Genomic DNA, 15,190 nt, shown 5'->3' on the forward strand with positions numbered 1-15,190 from the left:
AAAGCAGCCTCCTTATTTCCTTGAGGCTCAGAGATTTCATCCCTCTGTGCCTCCTCTACCCAGGTGGCTGAGAGCTCCTGTCACTGAAGCAGGGACAAGCTCTCGCCAACTGCACACCCACCTCCCCCTGTCCAGCACTACCCCGGCAGCCCTCAGTAACCGACACCCAGAGGGAGACAGCGGAAGAAACTGGAGCCGCCTCCCCCACCACAACCACAGCAGCCTGGATACAGGAACCTGAATGTCACCCAGTTCAGACTGAACTGGCTCTGCTGCCCACCCGATCAGCCACCAACCATGGCAATGACAAGCACAACAACTCCACTAACAGGCCCTCACCATGTGCCAGGTCATATGTAAAGACTTCTCATGCATCATCTCATCTCATCTTCCCAATACACCTATGAGAAAACAACTGCTGTGCCCATTTTACAGATGAGGAGACTGATGCACAGAGAAACCATGAACCCAAGTCTAGCTCAGGACTTGAGGTCTGCACTCTACACTTTACTGCTAGGTCCACCCACAGCTCCTCAGAAATGCCCAGGACCAGGGGGCTGGCAGAAAGAGCAATGGGGCCTCCCTTCTGCGCTGAACTGAGGTGAAAACCAACAGCATTGTTTGCAGCAGACACATTCTGACTTTAAAGTTAAAAATTGAGTCCCCAAGTATAGGATGTTGTTTAGGGAACTGGCCTAACATCCACCCCCATGGTTCTGCTCCCCTGTTTTAGAAATGAAGGTAGCGCTAGCTTGCATCCGCATCTCACGCCCACACAAAACTTCAGGCCGGTAAACTCTGGTGGTGATGATGGGGTGGCGGGAGGTGCCCAGCAAATGCACCCATCCAAGCAAGACCCTTTCCCCAGGCCTGCTGGGTTGTGCCAGGTGGACTGAGGTCCCTTCTGGAGTGGACTTTACATGTGCAGGCCCCTCAGATGGGCATCCACCCCTTAGTGCCTCAGTGGCTTCCCCTGAGGCAGAGCTTCCGGCCAACGCTGGCCACACCCCATGCCAGCCCTGCCTGCACACAGAGCCCATGATGGCTCCCTGCTCTGCACTTGGACAGATGCCGTTGTTGTAACTATGGCTCCTGGGTTTGCATAATGCCTCCTTCCTGGCTCCCATGCCCCCCAGCACGCACGCTCAGGCTCTGATCCAGCACAGGCTGCTTTTATTCCAAAGATTTCATGAGGCCATCCCACGAGTCATAAATAATCGAGGGTGCTCAGATGCTGCGTCCAGGTGTGTTGACTGACAGCCCTCCCCGCCGGCCACGGCCGGCCTCCCAGATTGGAGCCTGCCCCTTCTCAGATCTCCCCTGAATGGCATCCCTTCTACTGAATCCTGTGTCTGTAGATCCCTGAATTGCCTGCCCACCCTCCTTCCTGTTTCCAGGCCCTCTCAGCCCCAGCCACCCCCACAGCTCCCCCATCCAAGTCGGGACAAGTGCCTGGAACTCATTCTCACTGAACCGAGTAGGGCTGGGGCCCACTCAGCCACCCACACGATGACAGCTGAGGGCAGTTGCTGTGGGGTATCTTCTCAGAGGAGGCACACTCTGAGCAGAGGGGACTGTTAGTGTCCAAGTGCGGAGGAGAGGGAAGAGGGCATGTCCAGGAAGGACGGATGTGCCCCAGACCCAGAACCCGAGAGACTAGCCCAGAGGCTCCCTCTCACAATCTTGCTGGCTGTGGCTGCCTGGTCCACACACACATCTTCATGGATGCAGCCTCCAGCTCCCACCCCCAAGCCATGACCCCTGAAGGCCTGACCAGAGGACATGGTGGCCAAGGGCGTGGCCTCCAACCATAGCCCTCCTCTCAGGTGACCCACCACTGGGAGGCAAAGTGTAGGGAGAGAGATGGATAGACCCATGGGACCTGGAGTGGAGACCAAGACCAAATCCTACCTTGCCACCAAGGCCGCGGCAAGGGAACAAACTGCTCCCTCTCATGGGTTGCTGTTGCTAAGATTAATGAGCTAACTAAAGTATGAAGACAGTTCTTGTACACTTAAAAAGAGGTGATCAACCATCATAAATTAATCACAATTAGCACCCCTCCTCCAGGCAGTCTGCCTGGATTAGGTCCACTGAGTGTAGTTTCTCCTCTCCCAAATGACAGGAGGCTGCACGCGCCCTTGCAGGGGCATCTGAGCTGCCGAGGGCTGCAATTCTCCAATCCCCAGATCCTTCGAACTCTTTCCAAGGCTCTGCTGCAAAATGACTGTGTGTTTTCACATCTATTGAGCACCAACTGTGTGCCAAGCTCTTGGTACTTGGCCTTCTACACACAACACAGTGCTCAGGAGGATGCGCTATGAGGAGCTCCCTTTTACAGATACGGAAATTTGAAGACAGAGCCCTAACTCCTTATATAAGTTAACCCCTGCCCTGGGCCGTGGGGCCAGTTAGGCCAGGGAAGGGTGGAAGATGGACAGCCACACCCCTCCAGCTCCCACTACTTCAAATCCGATAGAGCTGCTGCTGCTGCTGCTTCAGGCTTGTGAATAGGGGTGCCATCTCCCCAACTTCACACTCCTTCTGCTCCCTCCTGAGCACGTAGGTAAGGCTGACTCGGAAGAGACGCCTAGGCCCTTGACACCAAATTAAAACCAGAATCCCAGAGAGAGGGAGAGCATGGATTTTTTTTTTTTTTAATTAAAAAGCAAAAAAAAAAAAAAAAAAACCAAAAAAAAAAACAAACCAGAAGCCCTCCCTGTAATCATCCCCAGGACAGAGTGTCCTTGGAACTGAAGTCGAGGTCAGGGGCTACTGGGGACAGCCTTGCCACCCCTTATCTAACAGTGATCCCCAGACACAGGAATAGTGTCTGAAAAATGCTTATCACAGAGCACAACCAGGCCCTAAGGTCAGAGCCTGACCACCTAGAGCACTCCCAGACCCAAAAGATTCCCTGGCCTGCCCACCTCACCTGAGTGGCCCACAGCTCCACCCCTCCTCCAGGAGGAGCCTCCAGGATCCCCAAGTTCAAGGCTGGCTGGCGCCTGGACCAGGCACCCACGCTCCCCAGGGCCCGAGCGGTTGCCCTCCAAGGGCCCCCAGTACCCACAAGCCTGACTCATCAGATCATGGAGCTGCCTTCCTCCTTTCTCCTAACAGCTGATCCCCAAACCTTCCCGCCTCCACCTCGCCCAGTGACTCAAAAGTGCCCCTCCCCAGGAACATGGCTGGGGACAGGAAAGGGGGGTCCAGGAGATGATAGAGGAGAAAGGGGTGGCAGAGAGAGGGCGGCTGCTCTGCACACACCCCTTGGCCCCACTGCATCCACCAACACAGACAGCAGCTGCTCAACTCACTCAAGCATTGGCTCAGGTCTCAGGGCTCCGAGCTCAAGATCAGGGCCTCCTCAGTGGGACACCTGCAAAGAGACAGCAGGGAAGAGGTGAGAGGACAGTCAGATTGGGGCCTGCAGACCCATCCTGCAGTCCAATCCCACCCAAGTCTCTGCCCAGCCTGGGCTTCCCCATGCACTGGGCCAGATAGAGCAGGAGGAGACCTGGACCCTGCCCTCTGGAAGCTTGTGGGCAGCCTAAAGATGCCACATGCATTCCAGAGTCAAGATTGCACTTTCAGTAAAGAAAGGGCCTGGGCTACAGCAGGCTGGGATGCAGGCACCCGCATGGCCCCAGAGGACACACAAACTGGACTTGCAGCACAGCCCCCACCTATCCAAGCCTGTCTGCAGTGGAAGTCACAGTTCTCTGGCCCCTGGACACACAGGGCTGAACCTCAAATCTTCCCTCCTGAGGCCACATGTGGTTCATGGTCCCTAGGAGCACAGAGGAGCTGGTGGGAAGGGAGTACCCACGGCTGCCTTCGCACATCTGCCTGAGGCCTTTACCTGGGCCCAGTCTCAGCTTTGTCACTGGCTCACCCTGTGACCCTCACTGTGCCTCCCATCAGTACAAGCAGGTGCAGCAGAGTTGCTGGGACTTGTGCAAACACAGCTTTCTGGGCTCCACCCCAAGACTTTCTGACCAGTAGGTCCTGGGGGTGGGGGGGCCTGAGGATCTGCATTTCCAACAAGCTCCCAGGTAATGCTGATGCTGCTGGTTGGGGATCACACTTTCAGAACTGCTGGCCTTGAAGATGTGTCCAGCCTGGAAAGTACAAAGCCCATACCCTCAAGGAGTTCCCAGGCTACATGGGAGACCACTCATACACACACATGCACGTGTGCACACATATCTTACTCCCAGCGGCCACGGTGGAAACGTGGCTTCTGAACACTGAGGAGATCTGACAGGGGCAGGCGGTGGGCTGGTGCAGTCACGGAAGGCTTCCCAAAAGAGGTGAAGACCTAAATGACTACCTTCACATATTATAGTCTTAATATGCAAATAACACATGAAAGCATTCTCTTTTTAAGATGTTCAAATACAGTAGTCTGTACAGTAAACACTCTCATTCCCAGTCACCTCTCCAGAGGTACTGAATGCCATCCCTTTGGCCTGAAACTTTAACTGTGCACTTGCACACGTGTGCAGAGAGGTGTACACAGACATGGGGGTATATACCAGGGATCACAGCCCCTATACTTGTGTGCACCCGCATTCCTCACTTCACAACAGATTTTTGAGACCTTTCCCTGTCCATACACAGCAATAACCATGCTTTTGCTCACTGAGCACCTAACGTGTGCCAGACATTGGGCTGAGTGCTGTACCTCTTAACTCATCTGATCCTATTAATAGCTCCCTAAGTGGGTGTTGTTTTGATCCTCATTTTGTAGATGAGAAATTGAAGTGGGCCAGGTGCGGTGGTGCACACCTGTAATCCCAGCACTTTGGGAGGCTGAAGGGGTAGGATCGCTTGAGCCCAGGAGTTCAAGACCAGCCTGGGTGTAGAAAGACCCTGTCTCTCCAAAAAAATTAATTAATTAAAAAAATTAGCTGGGCATGGTGGTGTGTACCTGTGGTCCTAGCTACTCAGGAGGCGGAGGCAGGAGGATCACTTGAGCCAAGGTGGAGGCCACAGTGAGCTATGATCGTGCCACTGCACTCCAGCCTAGGTGACGGGATGAGACTTCATCTCTAAAAAAGGAAAACCAAAAAAGAAAGAAAAGAAAAGAAAACTGAGGTGCAGAGTAGAGTGGTGACCAGTAAGCTGCCTGAGTATACAGCCAGGGCATAGTGGAGCCAAACTGTGGATCTGGGCTGTGAAGCTCCAGCATGTTCTGCTAATGGACAGTCACAGCTGAGCTCTCGTGGTGCTGCACTGAGGCATGCCACATGGGGTGTACCCCCACCTGTGTAACCAGGTCCCCAAGGATGAGTGCTTAGGTGTTTCCAATTTTTTATTTCAAACATTGCTGGAAAAAAACACCCTGTCTCATTGCACACACGTGTAAGTATTTCTCTGGGTGCAGTCCTAAAGGGTAGATCAAAGGGTATACATGTTTTACATGTCGATACTTGCTTCCAAGTTGACCTCCATAAAACATCTGTACTGATGTGCAACTGTCCATTTTCTCATGTGAGCCCTATGTTAGAACAGTTCCCATTTACTCAGCACCTGTTGTGCATCAGATCCAGTAACATCTGGGTTGTCACCTCCATTCTGCAGAAAAGGAAACTGGCTCAGAGAGGTTATGCTGCTTGCCCAAAGTCACAGAGCATAGCAATTTGCCTCAATATTGTAAAAGAGAAGAGAAGGGAGGGAAGAAAGGAGAAAGGGAGGAAGGGGAGGAAGGAGGGAGAGGAAAAGACAGAGAGGGAGGGAGGGAAATTCCTTGACCTCACATACCCTCCCATTTGTCTGCTTCCCTTTAATAGCAAAACTCACGGACTGTCTCTACTGTCTCCACTCCTTCACTTCCAGTTCCCTCTCCAGTTCTGTCCCCACCACTCCACAAAACTGCTCTTATCAAGGTCCCCCAGAAATCTCAGTTTTGCCAAGCCCAATAGTCATTCTCTGTTCCCCCACTGGTCCCTGAGCTTTCAGCAGCATCTGACACGGCTGATTGCTTTCTCCATCAGGAGACATTTTATCTCCGGGTTTCCAGGACTCGGCCTCTCCGGGCTGTCCTCCTACACCTTCTCCCTTCTTCCCTAACTTCCCTCCAAGCATCTGAGGCCCCAGGGCTCACCAGGACCTCCTCTCCATCCCATCCTGTCTGCACACTCCTCAACTTTAAACCCCTGCTGTGCCCCAGGTCCCTCTCACCAGCCTCAACTCCCTCCTGAGCACCAGCTTATGTTCAGAGGCCTATTTGTCATCTCCACTGCTCATCTAACAGACCTGTCCAAAACGTAACTCTTCATTTTTATCCCCAAATTACATCTCCCTCAGCCTTGACTTCTCTCTTTCTCCCTCGGCCCATACCCAAGCCATCAGCAAACCCTGTCAGGTCTACCCCAGAACACATCTGGAACCTGACTGCTTCCCCCAGCTCCTCTGCCCTGCCCTGGCCAGCTCTTGCCCGGATTATTGAAACAGCCTCCTCCCTCACTCAGCTCCTTGCCTCCACCTCTGGCCCCAAACTATCAGAGCAGCACAATGACGTGAGAATCAGGCCCTGCGGCTGCCCTGCCATGAGCCCATGGTACAGTTTCAACTCAAGTTCAAACTCTCTCAAAGCCTTCAAGGCCCTGCCCACCTCTCAGAAATCATCTTCCACCACAATCGGCCTCCCTCCCACATGGGCCAGTCTCAGGGTCTCTGCCCTCTTGCTCCTTCTACTGAAGGTTCTTCCCCCAGGCTTTCTTACCATCCCATTCAAATGAGCCCTCTTGCCATCCCTAGTCGCCCTAGGTAAAATGCCCACCATGCACCCCAGTCTCTCCCAGTTTTCTAAGCATTTCCTCCACCTGACATTATCTTGTTTATTTATATGTGGCCTTGTTTCTTGTCTGCCTCCTCATCACAACATAAACTCCGTAAGGCATGCAGGGCCTGAAGCCACCTCTTTCACCTCTGGATTCACCTCTGTACTATGTGCAGTGCTTGGCACCCAGGAGACAGTCAATATATATTTGCGGAAGGAAAGAAGGAAGGAAGGAAGGAAGGAAGGAAGGAAGGAAGGAAGGAAGGAAGGAAGGAAGGAAGGGAGGGAGGGAGGGAGGGAGGGAGGGAGGGAGGCACAGTCAGCTCTACGAGGCTCTGAAGCCTGTGTTCTCACTCCCTACATGAACTGCCTCCCATATGAAGAAGCGGGCAGGAGCCAGAGGGCATGCCCAGTAGGCAGGACACACTGCAAACGCAGGGAGGTGGAAGCCAGACTGAGGCCTGGCCAGCTGGCGCAGCAGAGCACACTGCACAGCACTGGGGCCCCAGCCTCCCTGGGATAACAGGCCCAGTAGCCCCCAGCCCAGGGGTTCTGGGGCTCTTACACCTGCCAACCTGTCCCATTCAGGAGGGAGCCTTGGGGGCGGCCGGCAGCTGAACGCGACTGGCGGGGGGCCAGGATGCCTGCCAACAGCTGGCGCCACTGCCAGGCAGCCCAGTAATTGTGTTCACAGCGGAAATTGGTCCAGGGAGTTTTTTCCTTTCGCCTCCCATTTTCTTTCTCTTCCCTTCCCCCCTTGGAGCTGCAAGACTCAGAAGATTGATCTTTGCCTGAAACGGAGGAGATAACTCGATATAATGAACTCCACTGTCCCTCTTGCTGTTTGGAGCTTTTAAAAAATTTAAAAGGGCTAGGGACAAAAAAGCAAGTCCTTGGGGGCCTCTGGGGTTGCTTCCCCTCCCTCAGAAGCCCCTGGCCCTACTCCTGTGCCCCTCTGCAACTCCCCATCTCCTTCCTTTTCCCTTCTTTTTCCCTTGGGATGCCTTGATGGAACAAAGGTTAAAAATAACCCCTTTCTCTTGCAGGCTTTAAAAATAATTTTGGTGAGGTCAGGGCTGGGTCCACCAATCACCCTGTCTCCCACGCCCCCCGCCACTGTGATCGCCCCCTCTTCCAAGAGTCACCAGCCAGCCTGGGGGTGACAAGTTGGCTCAGTCCACCTTTTCTCAAAGCATTTCAGGAGGCCCAGCCCACCCACTGAGGTGCTGCCAGAGACGGCTTTTGTTCCTGCAAGTGGTTCTTGAAAGAGCCACCTATGATAAACAAAGGGAGCACAGTACCGGCTGGGATGGCTGGGACAGAGGAGCTGCCCCTGCTTTCTGGGGGACTGTGCCTCCCCTCAACCCATCAGCCAGCGGCCCCTCCAGCCAGCGGCTCCTGGGTTCTGTGCCCCGCATGCATTCACATATTCGGTCAGCGTTTATGGAGCACCTATCCTGTGCCAGGCACTGAGCTGGGGACCCAGGGGACCACCAAACCCTTCTGATTCCTGCCTTCAGTGGCTGTAAAGCCTGGTGGCAGAGGCAGTCATTAATCAATGGCCACACTTGGGTGGGAGACACATTGGGATAAGGGCTTTAAAGGAAAAGCCAAGGAGCCATGACAGCATGGACAGTGTGGTCAGGGAGGGCTTCCCTGAGGAAGTGTCCTTGGAGCAGAGGTCTGAAAAACAAGTATGAGACCACCAGGCAGAGGGTATGGGTGGAGGGCTCCAGGCACTATGGGGAGGGTCTGCTCCCAGGAGTGCACCATCCGATTACAGCCTCTCCCCGGTGCTCTGCCTGCAGAGAAAGGCCAGATCCCCAAATTACCCACCTGGCATTCAAGGCTTTTCCTAGCCTGATGTCTGCCCCCAAGACCCTCTTGTCTCCAGCCTCTCCCACCAAGATGCAGCACAAATGTTGCCTCAATGGCCCCACCCTTGTGCTCCTCCCTACCCGGCACAGACCATGCTGGCCTGTTATGGGATGTTACAGGTTCACCTGCCCGTCATGCTGTGGGGCCTCTGTGTACCTGGTGCCCCACTCACAGCCAAGGGTGTGTGTCAAGGGGAAGACAGCAAATGGAAGCACCCTCAGGAGGCTTTGACTCTGATCAGCGAGGGCTGGAGGCATCAGGGAGCACTTCCTGGAGGGGCGGGGCGGAGCTTTGAATACACAAGGATTCGGACAGTAGGGTGGGGAGTCCAGAGCAATAGGGACAGAGGCTCAGAAAAGACCTGCAGAGGTGGGCACCTAAAGACCGAAGCCTGTCCAAGCAGATCTCTAACTTTCAACCCCCAAAAAGGCCAGGAGGAGAAGAAGAAGCTGAGGTTCCAAGAAGGCAGTGCTTCCGCCAAGCTACGCGGCCTGGCAACAGTGGCCAAAGGTGGCAGCAGCCTCCCTCCTGTCCCTAAGCAGTCATTGTTCACACATATCCATCTCCTGGGGCTCAGGCACTCCCCCACCCAGCCCTGCCCTCGCCCCCAGAAGAGCTCACACACCAGGAGTCAGGCAGCTAACATACCATGTGGCCAAGGAAGGGAACCAGGAGGCTGGAGAAGCCCAAACCTGGGCCGGCGGGGGCAAGAGACACCTGAAGTGCTTCTCCAGGAAGGAGACATTGGCTGGGCTGGGGAGCACACTCTCAGCAGGGGACACCCTGCAAACAGCCTCACAGGTGCCCCCTCTAGATTTGCTTCTTTGCCCTCTAGGCTTCTGGTCTGGCTGAGCTTCTGGGAACACGAGTCAGCAGCACCCCAAGCCTGAGCCTTTAAGGAACCAACCCCCACCCCACACACTGTCCTGAGAGGCTGGGAAACTCCTGGAACCTTCCCTGACCAGTCTCAGGTTTTCCGCCCTCTGCCTTTGAGCCCTGAGGACCCCCTACCCCAGCCACCTTTAGAGGATACAGCAGAGGCCAGGGCTCTTGCCCCAGGAAGGCCCCTGACCATCCTTCTCTGGGGTCCTCAGAAGCCTAGGCCCCAGCGTCCCCAAGAGCAGCCCTGGAAACAGGGCCCGGCCACCCAGGAGGGGCAGGCCACAGGCCCCACCGACTACACTGTGGCCAGCCGCTCTCCCCAGGGCCCACCACTGCCAGCAAGAAACAAAACCGCTTGACCTTGTGGTTCCGCAGACAAGCAGCTTCCCGCCTCAGCTTCCCCAGTGCAGTCCCCTGAGGCTGCGGGCTCTGTGGGCATCAGGTACAGTTGGAGGTAAAGGAAGCTCTGTGCAACTAGCCCTGCCTTGCTTCTGGGGACTGGAGAAGCCCTGGTCCCCAAACGTACTCAGAAAGCCTGGCCTAGAATGCTCTCACCTAGAATGTCAAAACACAAGGCTTCCCAAGACCTCAGCTGAAACCAGAAAGGAGAGGGGCCAAGAGGAATCCTGGGTTCAGATGGAGAGAAAGAGATGGGCAAGGGAGAAGGGCAGAGGTGGGGTTGGGCCATCCCTAATGGGAAGGGCCTCCAATGCCAGGCAAAGGTGCTGAGCATCACCCTCTGTGCCCAGGAGCTCCATGGACCCATCCAAGCAGAGTGGGGCCTTCTGCCAGGCACTGGTAAGATGAGAGGCTGGGCAGAGGGGATGCTCCCGAGGAGCTAACGGACCTGGCTAAGCCCCACAAGCCTAGCTCAGGCTGGGCCAGAGAAGCTGCCGGGGACACGTGTGGAGCAGTGTTTTCTCCAAAGCTTCTGAAGGTGAGAAGGCACAGGCTAGCCCCGCCCCGGCTTGCAGGCCGGCCCAGCCAGAGCTGCTCCCTAGCTTTCCTCCCCACAGCCTCTGGGAGGCAGAGGCACAATGAACAGGGCCTCACAGAGCCACTTGATGGCCACTTCTTGAGCACTTCAACTCACCTCCCTCTCAGCAGTTCACTGAACTGGGCACCAGTATCCCCCTTTCCAGAGGGGAAACTAAGGTGCAGGGTTGGGATGACTCACCTAGGGCACACAGCCAGCATCTGGTGGAGGCAGAATTTGAACCCAGATCTGGGTAAATCCAAAACTGTTAACCACGAGAGCCAGAGACAGAGGGATTCTACCTCATCCAGGATGTAAAAGCCACAAGAGAGCATCACTCCCAACTAAGGAGAAAAAGCTGGATATTCTGCAAAACCATAACTTTTGTTCGGTCTGCTGGAGGGCTGGTGTCACAAGGCAGTCAGGGGAACCGAATTCCAAAGAGTAGCGTGCTGTCCGGGGAGAGTGGGAGCACGGCCACCTTCACCTGTGGCAGAGACTGTAGAAGAGAGCCTGCCAAAACGGCTGGAAAGGTAAGAAGCAAACAGCTGGAAGGGGAGGAATTCTCAGCAGCTAGGTGTGGACCAGCCCTGGCAGTCCCAGACACAAGGAGTCCACCCTCACAGCCGATGCATTTCCACGATGCTCCCAGAAAGCTTGGGGTGCAGTGAGAGGATGGAGAGAACCCGCAGTGGTGCATGGGTGCACAGGGCCCTTAGCCCAATGCCCAACCTCACCTTCTCAGAAGTTGAGAAGAATCTGGTGAGGAAGGTGGGAGAGATGGAGTGACTGAAAGGGTGGGGGGCGGGAGGAGAGCCCTCCTGGGCTCCATGCTGCCTTGGCTCTCCTGACTACCCACTAACCCATGATCCCCCTGCCAGGAGGGCCTCACTGAGGAGTTGTAGGCAGCACCTTTCCCTCCTCCCTCCATCCACCTATGCCCACCTCCAGCACACCTTCACCGGGAACCCACTCTGCTTGGCACAAGCACCCAGCATTCTCCAGGGGCAGGGCAGAGGGGACAAAGAGCTCCAGGACCCCTATGTCCTCTGTAAAAGGAGGGGCGAGACTCTTTTCCCCCATCGCAGGGAGTCAAGGGGCTAAGAGGGGCACAGATTCTTGAGGGGACAGCGTCAGAGCCCAGGCTTCCTGGCCTCAGGCCTGTGCCCTGTACCCTACCTTAAAGACAGATAGGCTCCAAAGACCCCCAGTCTAAAGAGGGTTGGGAGGTTTTGCCCCATCCCTCCTGAAGACAGAATCTACTCTGGGCACAGAGTAGGCAATGATCTTGCTTTTCTCTCTTCTTTAAGAACCTTTAGACAGTCACATTACAACGCAATATAAAAGCAGAGGCAAAAGCATCGTGTTCAGGGCTGGCTGGGGAGTTATTCTCGAGTTAACAAGCAAGCGGGGAGAACCCAGGGACGCAGGAGGGAGGCTGAAGATTTGCCTCCTAGGGAGAGGCAGGCAGCTGGGTGGGCATCAGAAGGGCTGAAGGGGGTGCTGCTAAAAGCCAGACTGTGGGGGTGGGGGAGTCCTCCCAATCTGGCACAGAAGATGAAGGTGTGAGGGGCTCCCACGATGAGCACCAGGAGCCCTAGGAGCAACCCGGTAACCCTCCCTGCCTTCATTTATTGATTCATCTATAGCCAACTTACAAGTATTTCTTGAGCACCTACTAGGCCCTGAGGGTCCCCAGCAGATATGGAAGTGAGTGAGACAGACAAGGTCCTGCTCTTGAAGACCCTCAGGAGAGAACTCACCGTAGGCAGAGCCTGCTTCAACCTCTCCCCAAACGAGGCCTGGACACTGGCTGCACATCAGGCACCTCTGGCAGACACCAGGGCTGCCTGGAGCAGAGGAAAGAGCATAGCTTTGGAATTAAACAGGCGTCAACCTGTATCCTGAATGTTCATCACGAGCTGTGTGTCTATGAGCAAGTCCCTAACCTCTCTGACCCTCAGTAAGAATAACAAAAGCTAGCCTGGAGCAGTGGCTCATGCCTGTAATCCTAGCACTCTGGAAGGCCAAGGTGGGCAGACTGCTTGAGTCCAAGAGTTCACTCTAGCACTCCAGTCTGGGCGAGAGAGCAAGATTCTGTCTTAAAAAAAAAAAAAAAAAGGCCGGGCACGGTGGCTTATGCCTCTAATTCCAGCACTTTGGGAGGCCGAGGCAGGCAGATCACAAGGTCAGGAGATCGAGACCATCCTGGCTAACATGATGAAACCCCATCACTACTAAAAACACAAAAAATCAGCTGGGCGTGGTGGTGGGCACCTGTAGACCCAGCTACTCAGGAGGCTGAGGCAGGAGAATGGCGTGAACCCATGAGGCAGAGCTTGCAGTGAGCCGAGATCTTGCCACTGCACTCCAGCCTGGGTGACAGAGCAAGATTCCATCTCAAAAAAAAAAAAAAAAAAAAAAGCTGTCCCCAGCAGAGACCCTTAGCACCATTCCAGGTGTCCTGCTGAAATCCAGAACCACTGCCATCCCAACCTGACTCTGCCCACTGAGCTTGAGCTTCTATTCATTCGCTGGAGACCATCTCAAATGTCCTTTCTTCAGTGAAACCTGCAGGTCTTTTTCAGGATAAAGGAGGAGACCCACATGCATTGGGACCCTGCTGTGAATGACGCCCTGTGCCGATCACCTCATACACAATTGCTCATCTCTTCCTCAAAACCCTGGCAGGCAAGACCAGCCATCTTTATTTCATAGAAGGGGAAACCAAGGCTCAAAAGATGAGGTGACTTGTCCAAGGTCGGGCAAACTTTGCCATATTCTGCATGCCTCTAACAGGGATGGATGTTGTGGGGGACTGTCTGATGGAGGCTGGGGTGGGGTCACCGGATAGTTCCTGAGCCACTTAGGAAGGGTAAAAGAGCACCTGAGTCTGAAAAACAGGAAATTATAAGAATCAGGAGCTGGGCACAGTGGCTCACATCTATAATCTCAGCACTTTAGGAGGCTGCCCAGGAGTTCGAGACCAGCCTGGGCAACAAAGTGAAACCCCATCTCTACAAAACAAAGAATTATCTGGGCATGGTGGCATGCACCTGTGGTTCCAGCTACACAGGAGACTGAGGCAGGAGGATCACTTGAGCCTAGGAGTTCCAGATTGCAGTGAGGTGTGTTCATGCCACTGCACTCTAGCCTGGGAGAGACAGTGAGACCCTGTCTCAAAAAAAAAAAAAAGAACTGGGGACAGGATCAATCAGTCAGTCAATAAACACTGTTGCCTGGGCACCTTTCATAAGCAACATAGGTATAAATAACATGAGTATAAGTGTGGGACCTCGCTCACTTTGTTCCATGAATTCCATCCCTCCCTCAACATCAACACTGAAAGCACTTAGTCTTCTTTCCACCTGTCCACTTCCTGCCTAGACACATTTTTAGGTCTAAAGCCAGTACTGCCACCTCCTTCAAGAAGACAGCCCTGATTGCCCCAGAACCCCTCAGAGCACCCTGAACCTGTGGTCTGGCTGGGGACTGGAGCAGACCTAATGGGTAGAATTATCCCCATGCCACACAAGTTGAGGGGCGGACAGGTGCAGGAGCAAGGCTGGGGGCTGGGGGCGAGGAGCCCTGCCTGGAGGATAACAAGGGACCCTACCCTTCAGGAGGCTCAGGCAGGAGCCAGCCGCACCATTGGCAGCAAAGCTAACATGATGGATGGCACCATTCAGGAAGAAATAAATCTAGAGGTTCGTGTGCCAGGTGAACTGGGGGGTGTATCCATCTTACAGATGCTTAATGAATGTGCTGGCCACAGCACACAGCAGCACGTACATCTGCCTCCCACCCGTCTCCAGCTCCTTGGGCTCCAGAGACCACCCCCACTCCCAGGGATGGAGGGTGCTGAAAGAGGCCATAGATTAGCTGGCCCAGACCAAAACCCCCATTGGACAGATGGGAAAATTTAGGCCAGGAGAGGGCAGAGACTTACCCGTAGTCACAAAGGAATCAGCTGCAAAACCTGGACTAGAACGCAGGCCCCTAGGCCCAGGCCATGGACCTCTCCCTTGGGACCTCTTCAAACCCTCCCTTTCTTTAGTTCCACTGAGTTAGCTAAGAATACCCAACCACCCCATCCGCAGGCCCAGGACTGCTCCTCCAGAGCTCCAATCCTCTGTCCCTTGGTCCCCTGCCCAGGCCTAGCAGGGGGCCACATCTCCTCCTCCTCTTCTCCCCTGTCAATACAGCCAGGGCTTGGGAGCACTTCGGGAGCAGTGAATGGATGAGGGGACATTGCGAGTCATCTGGAGTGCAGACAGGTCCTGGGGGTGGGGTGGGTGCTGTCTTAATGAACAGAAAAGATCCATCACGCTCAGCTCAGCATGCCCAGAGACTCTTCCCTGGGACAGACCTCCAGGGTTCCCCCAAGCAGGTCAATCACTCCCCCTGCAAGCCTCTTCATTACTTTTGCTGTAACCTCTCACTGCCTAGATGAGCAGAGCTCAGGTTGGCCCTGTCTGTGTCAGAACGCCCACCAATTCCCAGGCTGGGCTTCTAGGAGCTGTAGAGTGAGCACACTCAGAACAGATCCCTCAATCAAATTAACGAAACACTGACCTGCCTGCAAGAGAGCAGCATGAGCCCTGGGAACGGGAGTGGAAGAAGGGCCAAAGAAGGAGGCTGCACCAATGCAGAGCCAGGCAGGC

General features: G+C 54.7%; 2 protein-coding genes across 6 annotated transcripts in view; one reads left to right on the plus strand and one right to left on the minus strand.

The window, feature by feature from the left end:
• Window positions 1-15,190, minus strand: part of LINGO1 (leucine rich repeat and Ig domain containing 1) — a 202,191-nt gene that overhangs the window by 117,969 nt on the left and 69,032 nt on the right. For 4 of the 5 annotated variants that reach the window (XM_050799965.1, XM_050799964.1, XM_050799968.1 and 1 more), the window contains one exon: window positions 3,321-3,382. The exons of the other annotated variant lie outside the window; for it this stretch is intronic. The gene's annotated coding sequence lies outside the window, so the exon portion shown is untranslated. The remainder of the gene's footprint in view (window positions 1-3,320; window positions 3,383-15,190) is intronic. 5 annotated transcript variants of the gene reach the window in all.
• The window catches only part of CRABP1 (cellular retinoic acid binding protein 1), a 658,055-nt gene that overhangs the window by 30,974 nt on the left and 611,891 nt on the right, over window positions 1-15,190 (plus strand). The window lies entirely within an intron of this gene.

Source organism: Macaca thibetana, chromosome 7 (genome assembly GCF_024542745.1).
Source record: "Macaca thibetana thibetana isolate TM-01 chromosome 7, ASM2454274v1, whole genome shotgun sequence".
Taxonomy (NCBI): Eukaryota; Metazoa; Chordata; class Mammalia; order Primates; family Cercopithecidae; genus Macaca; species Macaca thibetana.